An 11417-nucleotide genomic window follows, 5' to 3' on the forward strand; every position below is an offset into this window, starting at 1 on the left:
CACACACACACACACACACACACACACACACACACCCCACACACACACACACACACACCAAAGAGCCGACAGTATCCCTACCAATATCAGAACATCTTCAGAGATGGGCTGAGGATGTACAACGGGGTGGAAGAAAACTGGAAAAGGATGATGCGAATCTTACGATACGTCCTGTATGTTGGGAAACACTTGAACAAACGTCCTGTACACAAATGGGAAGGACGATTAGGAATGTTTCCTGCTTCTGTTTGAGTAATCTCAGAAAAGAACATTGATTCACCGGAGCAATAAAACCTATTGGGTAACAGCTTCAGCCTTCATTGAAGTGTGACCAGTGGCTCAGAGCTGGCGTGTGGTGAACTGGGTTAAAGGGCCTGGCATGTTGCGCGCCTGAGTCCGTGTTCCTTCCACGAATTCTTCTCAGCCCAGCGCTGCATCCTTTCGAGGGTGTGAGTCAGCACATGTTCAACCAGGATCTGATGTAATGAGGCTTCTGAAGGCGCTCTTTAGGAGGAGGGATAGTGGGAGAGCACCAGCACACACCCTCGTCCGGGACAATACCTGGGTGGTGCGCTAACCCCAGAGACACGGTGGGAACGTGGGCTGTCTCATACCTGAGGCGGCCGGATGGGATGTGTGAAACTCCCATGAGCCGTGGCGTGGACTCAAACACGAAGTGTGACTCGGCCTTACATCCTGGATAATTTCACGGAGTTGGGGTGAGAAGGAAATGCAGTAGAGATACTGAGTTTAAATTCTGGTAAACTGAAGTCAATCAAAGGCCCTGAGTGGGCAGTGGCTCGACTACCAAGCAGTCTTGGGCAGCATGACACAATATCGGGAGGGATCACCAAGCTGGGTCTGTGGGAAAAGAGAGGCAAAGGGCATGATTGGTGACCTCTGGTAAGTGGTGACCTTACTGTTGGAAGGGGACTTTTTCCAGTGAGACCCCAGAGGACGCTTCCCTCCTGTGCCTGCTGTGGTGGATGAAAACAACAAAAACCCCAACAGAAAATCACACAGTTTATTTTCTACTCCACTCTCTGTGCTCCTTCTGAAGCTCTGTGCTTCAGACAAAAGTTGAAAATATTTTCAGCCAAATATGTTTGCAGGGCTAATGTTTGGGTTGGTGATGAGGTTCAAGCCCGATAGTTGTGTTCTTTTTTTTATTGTACTCATAACATAATGTTCGTCTTCTCCAAGTGTACACAGCGCAGAGTTTTCAGTAAACCAGCAGAGACGCTCGTCATAGTCCCAGAGTAAACTAACACTTCTAGGAAGACGTGCGCAAACAGTTGAGATTCTTCCTGCTCCCGCTGATGTAACAGGCCTGCGAAAGCTCTCCGGGATTCGAGCGCTGTGACGTCTGCTGAACGTGGGAGTTTATTCTGCCGCTCTTAATTTTTACTGGCACAGTTTCAGGCTTGGATTAAATGTGATGCTGATGTGTTCACTGCAGGAAGGTTGATTTAGTGGCGGCTAACTCACGGACAATTTAAAACAATTCAGTCTCAAATTTACAAAAGGCCTTGTGCGCTCTCAGGCAGTGAAGCGGTGTACAGTGCCTTGCAAAAGTATTCATCCACCTTTTTTGTCACTTTAAAAGCACAAACCTCAGAGTTATTTTCTTGGGACTTGGAGGCAGTTGGTTGCACAGTTGGTTGCACTGGATGTTATTTGGGGGAAAGGTGGTATTTTTTGCCAAACAAAATGGACCATTTTTGTTCTACATAATAATTGAGCACAACTTTGTGTAAAGTTTAAAATATGAATCCTTTGCTTGCTCACTTTGTCTGGACACAACAAATGTGGCTTCAGGAGTGAGTTTCTTTGCCGCTTCAGGTAACTTTCATCCTGGCCATTGCCTTCCTTTGCCTTCGTTCTTCCATTGAGCTCACTTTCTCAGGTAGGAATTCAAAGGGGCCAATCAACGAACAAAAGGAGAAATTGAGTACGTGGATTTTCTCTGGTGTTTTAGAATTGTACTCTTCCTGTAGTTTTAGCAAAAGCAGCAGGTGAAGTGAACAGAGCCGATAAGTCTGTGTAGGCCAAGCTTCCAAATATTGAGCTTTGTTCGGCTCGGCACTTCTCTTTTTGTCGTAGGGGATTGTTGTTTACAGAGCAGGCAATTTCTGGTAAGCTTCATAGCATTGAACTGGCATTACATATGTGACGGACAGACATTAAGGACTGAGGCCACGCCTCCAGGAAGTAATCACAACTGTGTCCAGAGCCTCTGGACAAAGCAAATATTGTAGAATAAGGCGCTGCTTTTTTTTTCTTACACTTTTAGAATCACAGATGCTTCAAAAATATATAGTCAAATGAAGGCAACAAAAGAAACGCAACATATTTTCTTTCACTCAAGAAAAGCCCTCCCAGCTGAGCTTCTAGCTGACGTCTGTCTGACTGTACTGATATCACACCTGCGGGTCAGCTGGGCTATCACAATCTCCTGTCTGAGACGTCCAGGCCTCGAACGTCTCCCCAGAGTCGGACTGCGGTCAAATAATCACCTTCTGACTCAGCGCCTCTCTTCCCACAGGAACATTCAGGGAATCAGTTCAACTTGGAGCTCTCCAGATTTACCCAGCACCAGATTTTTCTGCAGACGAGCAGTGATTCCCTGCTCTGCTTCAGTCCCTTCGTTCTCCGTTTGCCTTTGTTCGTCTGAGGTTTAATCTTAAGCGGTCGGCTCGAGACGTTCTCTCTTGGGTTGGTGACGTTCTCCAGGACTTATCCATGCTGACTGGTTTACTCTCCAGTTGACTGTATGGATGGAAATTGCAGCTTGGATTCATCAGGATTAGCTGAGTTTGGTCTTTGAAGTTTTATGTCAGCATTCTTTTTTTTTTTTCTTTTTTTTTTTTTAAAAAAACACGAGCCCAGAGTCTGGACCTAGACTCATAATAGCTCTTCTATTTTGAATTTTGAAAGTCATTTCTTCATCCTGCTTTTGGAGGTTTCACTGATGTAGAGTGAAACTGTATATATATATATATATATATATATCAGTTCTGACCAGAGATTTATGTCCAGTTATCATGGGAATTATTGTCATATTAACTTAAAACATTTAGTAAAGAAAAATCTGGAACTTTTGTGGATTCTTGTTATTCTACACATGTTCAAAAATCAAATAAACAGCTTCAAAATTGAAGATTGCATGTGTCTCTACAATCTACAATTAATTGTAGATTGGAAAGACGATCTACAATAAATTAAAAGTTGTGCACCTATTTATTGTTTTGTTTTTGTGCAACCATTCCACCCAACAATAAAGAGTCATTAAAAACATGCATGACTATGCTGTGTGCAAAAAACACTTAAGAAAGCAAGAATAAAATATCCAGCAAAGATAATCGCTAATCAACTTTTGTATGATCTGCTTTTATCCCCAATTGGGGGCGGGGGGGAATCTTGCAAAACACAATGTGACAGCAATGTTGGGAGCAAAGGCACACTAAACAGATAACTAATCTCAGATTGTTCCCTTTCCTCGTTTGAGGTCTGTCCCATATCCGACGGGAACGTCGGAGCAAAGAAAGGGATAAACATGGTGCCTTCTCGTCCTTTTCCATTTATCTGACAGTCGGGCTGTTAATTCGAAGGGAGTGTGTTTCTATGAAGGCACATTCCCTGAATGTTCAAACTATCTGCAAAGTAGAACAGAGCCAGGAGCAAAATCTGCAGGGGGTGAGTGGGAGTATGAATGTGTGTGTGTGTGCGTGTGTGTGTGTGTGTGTGTTTTGATACTGTATTTATGTTGTGTGTGCAATAGAGCTAATCAGAAGCCACAGGAGATGGAAAGTAGGAATACTGAGACATGATCAATGTGAAAATTTTCAGTAAAAGACGACTTTCTGTTCCTTTCACGGTTCACCTCCACTTTTCCACAAACCTGCAGCCTTATAACTACGTTGATGAAAAAGTATGTCATTTGTCAGGATGACTAGTAGTTGAAAAGGTAAAGAAGTAAAGTCCTTAAGTACCCTGTACAACATGTATTTTTCTCTAAAGCTAAACTATTGTAATTACCACTGAAACATGAGTGCATGATTGTGTTTGCCTTAGAATGAAAGCAAATCTAACCTAAATGAAACAGCCCTGAGAGAGCAGTGAAGTTTAGACTTTCATTGCGGATATATTTTATTGTTTCAACACACACACAAAAATAAATTCAGTCAGCAAAAAACACGAGTTTATGTTCAGAAAGTGCATCATTTACAACATGTGTATGGATAAACTACTAGGATAATTACGTGGATCATCACACTTTGCCATATGAATTAACACAAGCCTGTAAAAATACCTTTTTGCATACTTTGAAACATTTTAACCATGATGACGATATTGCTAGTCATGGTGAATTAGCAAATCATGATGCTGAAATTTCACATCGTCGCATATCTAATTAACTTAGATGGAGGAAAGCGACAAAAACAAAAATCAAATCTTGTACAGTGATTCATTTCATACATATCCAACCAATAAAATACTGCCATGGATGTATGAATCTGTATTTCTCTTAATTACATTTTTATATAGCGTCAATTGATTCACAACAAATGTTGTCTCCAGGCGATTTATGATAATTATTTCCGCTCAATCTTAACCACACTATTAAACGCACTGCATTAGTGAAATCACCAGATTGGTTTTGTTGTAATTGTGTTCATCATCCTATCAGAATCTCACACTGACCCGTTCCCACCAGGTACCTCCGTCACTTCGGCCGACCCCAGCTATTAGCACCCATTCAGACTTAAAACAGGGCTAATCAACCATTTTAACGTCCAGGTTTGATGGTTTCTCATCATCCAGTCTGCCTAGCTTCCTTGTCGGCCTACAGAGTTTTTCATGCGCGACTCTGATCTTCTGCCTCACCACTGAGTTCTCGTTTAACCTCCCACCCCGGGGGGATCAAGCTGTTTAGAGGAACCATCTTTCATCTTCGCGGGTGGACGTTTTGTCTGCGGTTGGAAAATGCCAGACAATGTAAGTGACATCTACGAGGGTTTTATTTGCTCGCTTCGGTTTGCTGTGGTGTTTGAGATTTGCGTTTTGTCTAAAGTTTGGGTTTCTCCACATGACATTTAATAGGACGATATAAATGCGTTTGTGCTGCACCAGCGTTACTGGGTTCCTGAGATTTCATACAAAGGTAAATCCAAATTCTGTGAAAGCAGCATGCCGTTTGTGTAGCCAGCGTTGGTGCTTGAACCTGCTTACAGGGCCCTGCTGTCAGGCACAAAAAGCTCCACTTTGGCCCCCATCTGACTCTGACCATGGGACTGTCGGGCATTAATCCTTTTCTGCCAAACCCTGTCAACACCTGCTCATTACACCACTTAGTGAGAACCCCTCTTGTGTATACCTCAGCAAAAAATGGGACAATACCTTTATGGAATGTAGAAAAAACAATGAGGCGCTCTGAGAGTCTGGTGCTGGCGGAGAGAATGGTGAAATATGTTCTTCCTGAAAATGTTTTTGGGTTTTTTGATGGGCTTACTTCATAAAACCGCGAAATGTTTCCAAGCTTTGTCACGTTACCGCCAACAACTTGGTGGAAGGGAAAGGAGGGCTCGTTTTCAACTTTTTCACAAATACAAAAAAATTGAAAGGAGGTCTTTGGTTTAGCTTAGCACATCTAATGACTGACATTTTTGCCAAGTTTTCTTTAAAAAAACTCAACCTGATCCGAAGTTGGACGTTTGGTGAACAGCCATTTTCAAGACTTTGCAACTAGATTTAGGTCTGTGCTTTGACTGGGACATTATTACACCTAACTGTGCTTTGTCACAAAGTTATAGGAGTTATATTCATCTCCCCATCAATGATGACCAAAAATACTTTTTGTAACTCAATGTTATCAGTCGACATCATGTTACGTCAGCACCCACTATACTGTGCATGTTGCCTGCAGAAATAAAGCAAGAATATTTTATTTCCAGCTATTTAAACAATTTACAATTAGGCTAAACCAATTGGCAGCCAGCACCTTTATTTTCCATCTGGTACGTAGTTTTCATAAATACGTTTTCTCATCATTTATACACTTACTTGCTTGAAATGGGCCATTAAAATATCCCCCATTCACTTATGTCACTTATTTCTTTCAGTGTGATAAACAGCTGGAGTTCGCTCGCTGACAACATGCTAGCTAATGTTAAAATAGCAAGACCACAGCACGTAACCATGGCAACCAGTGACAGTAAAGGGAGGCGGGCTCTTTATGTAGTCAGGTTGCGTTTGCATCCGCCATGTAAAAATGAAAAAAAAAAAATCGCTCTGTAGCACTTTACCTGTACGTCGGTACGAAACACCTTCCACGTGCTGACCTTCAGTAAAGAGGGCTGAAGACTAACGTTTGATTTATTTTCTTCCTTTTGTGTGTGTGAAACATGTTGAATCATGCTCCTTCCATGTCACCTTTATGGACTACTGTGATGTTTTGCCATATAAAACCCCCAATGAAATCCACCTAAAGCACTGGAAAGCTCCTACTTGTGTGACGTCACCTCGTGACAAGTATCAGCTGTCGCTCTCTCCTACGCTCTGTTCATTTCACAGACTCAGCAAAATATTCCCAGCTTGTTTCTTTCAAATAAAAAAAAAAAAAAAATTGCAGCAAAGACGTTTTTTTTAAAATTTTTTTTTATTTACTTTTGTTGAATCACAGAGCTGCTGTGTCTGCACTGTTCATGCAATCGGTGCATGCTGGTGTGCTCTTTCTGCACACACACAGAAAAAAACTCCCTCATATGTCTCTTTCTTTGCGGTATAAGCTCAGAGGTAGTGCCTGTAGCTCGCCTGGCCTGCTGCGTCTGCAAACCCGAGTCTGGGGGAACGAGTGATGATGTAGGATCTGACCTTGCGCCCCTCCCTGTCTCTTTTACTCCTGTGCTAATGCTCCTCTGGAGAAGCAGCTGCTCAGTGAGCTCATCCCCGCTCCAGAAGACTGCAAATAAACCCTCTTTGTCCTTCTCAGTCGCACTGCTCTCTCCTTCCGCCCCCCCAACCCCCCGCTCTTATCTGTCCAACTTTTCCTCGTGGAGTATGGCTCGCCCCCATTTGTTGCTGATTTGGCTGACAAGTTGTCAGCAGAGCGGCAGCATAAGGTTTCGTGCACTTTAGAAGTGGCTGTCACCGAGAGGAGGAGAGCTAATGATGCAAACAGGCTTCAGTCAACAACGTAGGACATCAGTGAGAGCAAGTTCGGAGTATGTTTTTTTTTTTCTACCTTCACCTACATAAACCGTGAAGATTAAACATTTTTCCTTCCAGAGATGCTACTTTCCAGCCTCTCCAAAGACTCACTTCGCCAACCCTTAAATTGCCCTGTGCAGTGCCGTTCAGAAGCACTCGTCTTAAACTTTTTCAAAGTTTTTGTTGCAATTTTCAATATTTTTGAGATTTTACTGATACACCAGCACGCAGTGCTGAATAATTCTGAAGATTAAAAGAAAAACAAAACAAAGCAAAGAACCCAATACAGTTTTAAAAAAAAAAAAAAAACTGATAAATCTGAAAAGTGTGGCATGGATTTGTATTCAGGCTCTTTTGCTCTTACTCTTTCACCCAAATACAAAATCAAGTGTGGCCAACTGCTTTCAGAAGTCACCAGATTTGTAAAATCGGTCTTCCTGCGTGTAACTTAATCTGAGTACAAGTCCAAATGTTCTGTGAGGAACTTTTTATTTTAAGGGAACATTAGTGAACAAATGACATCAAAAAGGAGAACGTTTTGGAGAAGTTTAAAAGCAAAATTTGGTTATAAAATTACATCCTTGGCTCTAAATATCTCAAAGTGCTGTTTCACAAAAACAAAACTGCAACACGTCCTTCACACTAAAGTTCTGGCGCCCTTCATCGCATTGTCACACACAACACATCCGTTCATTCAGCTTCCCACAGTCAATGCATCAACACCTAGCAGAGCGCCTCGTTTGCCTCATCCACATCCAGCCGTGCTTTGCTCGCACTGCCTTCAAATAAAGACGGAGACGACGATTTCTGCAAGGCGTGCAAAGATTTTAATGAGTCGTGGCACGGAACGGATTCATGACATGGCACAAGTCAGCGCAATTCTTTGATCTCCGAGATGGTCTCGCTGATCGCAGCAGACAGATAAAACCTATCTGGGGCTTGTGGTTTGCCAGCCGCAGCGCTTCTGACACGAATTACAACTCGGGCTTTCCCCGAGACGGAGGCCTTGTTGTGGTCACTCTTTCCACTTTGTGTTAAAAGGAGGGGTTCTATTTAAAATTTCCAAAACGAGATGCAGCCATACTTAGTTGGGAAGAAATTAGCAGAAGCTTTCAATCAGCTGCTGAAGACAAATTGTTGGCACTGGTTGACCGACTTTAAAAGTGAAAATACTTGATGCTTTTCCAGTTTAAAAAAATGAGGCTGATCTGCGTCCGCCCACAAATTCTTTTAGGATACAATAATATGATACATTTTCTTTTGGCAAGTGCAGCAGAGCTCGTAGGTTATGTCAGCCAAAAAAGGGAAGGACTATCTCTACCTAACGTAGAACATTGTAGTATTTCATTTGAGATGTCTACGCTATGTAAACACTGGGCAGAGACAACAACAGACTGAGACTGGCTGGGTCATAATTGAGCAAGAGCTCACTTCTTCATTCACCTTTTGAGGTATTAAACCAAAAAACTAGAAAATGGAAATAAGATGCTCTCAAAGAAGGTTTTCAGAAGATGAAATGAAACAAATGGGGGGAGCTGTGGCGGCGCAGGGGTTAAGCACAACCCGCATAAGGAGGCCTGAGTCCGTCACAGGCTCGAATCCCGGCCTGGTGACATGTCTTCCCTCTCTTATTACAATACTTTCCTGTCCTAGCACTTTCAAATAAAGGCCACAAGAACCAAAAACAAAATCTTAAAAAAAAAAAAAAAGAATAACTGGTGATTAATATGAAGGGATTTATTGAAAAGTTTAAGTTGTAGGGAGACCTTTACAAATTAGAGATTGTGTAAAAGATGGAATAAAATTTCCTCAGAAGAAAAACAGAGTAGTGTTGCCACCTGTACTTATCAACACATTAAGATGGTACAACCTTTACCCAGGGGTCAAAAATAGCATGTGTAAAAGTCTTTAAAAAAAGAAAACCTATGGGGAAAAAATCTTGCTCCATTATTTCTGATAACGAATCACATATGTGGACGGCCAAAGGCAAATTTATTCAATATAAAATTCTCAACAGATAATATCTACAGGTAAAGAGAAAAGACGCTAGAGATTATCACGTCCTCCAGGCTTATTCTCTAATTTCTATTTTGACATACTACTGTTGTAATGTTTCCAAATGCGTTCTCTTAAAGACTGTACCGACACGATGCTCGTGCAGCAAAATAATATTATCATTTGATCCACAATGAGCCTATTGAGCAGACATATTAAACCAAAGGAGAGGAGGAAAGTGCACATATCATGCAGAACATGACTGTTTAGTCTGTTTCACAGCGTCTCAAGGACAAACTGATAACAATACACACTGCACAGGCCTGAACAGCAAGCGTGTTTTACTTAATGAGCCATTCTGCAGCCTGTCTGCTGTTTACTGTTCGAATAATCAGACCTGACCTTTGTGGCAGTGACTTTGTTTAATCCTGATTGCAAAGGGCTTGAAACCTGAACTCGAGACAAAGCAGTTGTTATTCATCACTGGTCTCTACAGCAACTCTGTTCAGAAACAGATACGCTTAGATTTGGATGAGGAGTGGCTGCGTTGTGCACACTGTACTGAAATGCTGCTTCATGTGCATTAAATCCATATGAACCAAGATTGAAGATGGACTGATCAGGCATAACATAATGACCACTGACGGGTGAAGGGGTCGTCATGGACCGTCTCCTAATGATTGTAACAGGAGAACAGCAGGTTAGCAGTGGTTAGTAGTAATAATAATGGATTTTATTTATAATGCCCTTTATATCTTGAAAGCTCAAAGGTCTAAAAAAACAATCAAGGCACCAATGAAAATGTTATCCTCAAAGTTGATGTGCTAATAGTATTTTAGCATGTTTCACATATGACTGCATCAGAGTGAGGATTGCAGTTTTTTAAGACATTTGCTGAGATAGTTAAAATCGGTGGACAATATCAGTTTCACATGAAAGCATCAGTCGAGCCCAATCTCCCAAAATTAAGGAAATCAGACGGCCGATAAAAGGTGGACCTCTTATCAGAGCATCTCCAAAACTGAAGTTATCACTGGACGATATAGCCTAAAGTCAATTTCATGATATTGAGGAGTTTACCTAAAAGACGACAAACAATAACACTCACACTCCCTTCCGGTCTCGTCCCTAAAGAAATCTTGCACCCATCTATCGAGCTCGGCAGCTGTAACTGTGTGTTTGTTTCAGTCTTTTGGCACCGTGCTCACCTGACATTCTTTCTTTGTTCACGATCGCCCCCGCTGACCTTTTATTTTGGGACTGAACTGCTCCTCTTCCTCCTCGACCAACTACCCGTATTTGAAATTTCCTCCATTTTCTTCCACCTCACCGTCTCTTTCACTTCTTGTTTTAATTTTTTTGTTTGTTTTGTTTGTTTACACATGGACCAGCTTAGTTTTAATAGCTTTTGCCCTTAACTAATGGTATCATAGCTTGATGACTGAGTCATTATCGAACTCTGCTGCCCATTTTCCGTCTCCAAGCACATCGCATTCTCTTTTCCCAAACTCAGCCAGCTTGGTCAGCTGCACCGTCTTCTCAGAAGTCGTCACTGACTTCTAAGAAATCGGCGATGGCTTCTCATCGTCGAGACGCCGTCATTGTTGTTCGGGCTCCAAGCCTTTTGCAATCAACTCTGCTGAACAAGTTGTTCAAGTTGGTGACCAATTTGTTGTCAAAAAAAAAAAAAAAAAGTTGTTCACGACTCGCATCAAAGGAGATCCTTGTATCTATAGAAATAAACAAAAAAACCTCTATTCTATCTATCAAAGAATATCTGTTTCCAAAGAGGCACATCAAATATCAATTGTCAGTGGACGTCTACGAAGCCACAAACATTCTGTTTCCTGTTGGACTTCCATGCGTATTGGTAAGTAATTTGGCCTTTTTCCTGTTATTCCTTAATGTTGTGTCCATGATGAGTTTTTAGTCTAGTTCAAACAAAACCAGATGCGTTGGAATAAAGACGGGGCTTTCTCGTGATCAAACGGACCAAAAATAATTTATCTTCTTGAATCTTCATCAGACGAAGCTTGATTCCAAGAGACAAGTTAAGAAAAAAAGGCAGTTCTTTGTGTGGACAAGAGTTTGTCCAAGCACTCACAACGCTGCTATGGTGAAGTTACTTCGTACCAGCTCATTCAGTTTTGTTTTGGAAAAAGTTTGTCACATGGTGTGAATCCAAGAACCTTATTTTAAAAGTAAATATATAT

The sequence above is a fragment of the Poecilia formosa genome, unplaced genomic scaffold, assembly GCF_000485575.1.
Source record: "Poecilia formosa unplaced genomic scaffold, Poecilia_formosa-5.1.2 Scaffold283, whole genome shotgun sequence".
In the NCBI taxonomy this organism is placed as follows: domain Eukaryota; kingdom Metazoa; phylum Chordata; class Actinopteri; order Cyprinodontiformes; family Poeciliidae; genus Poecilia; species Poecilia formosa.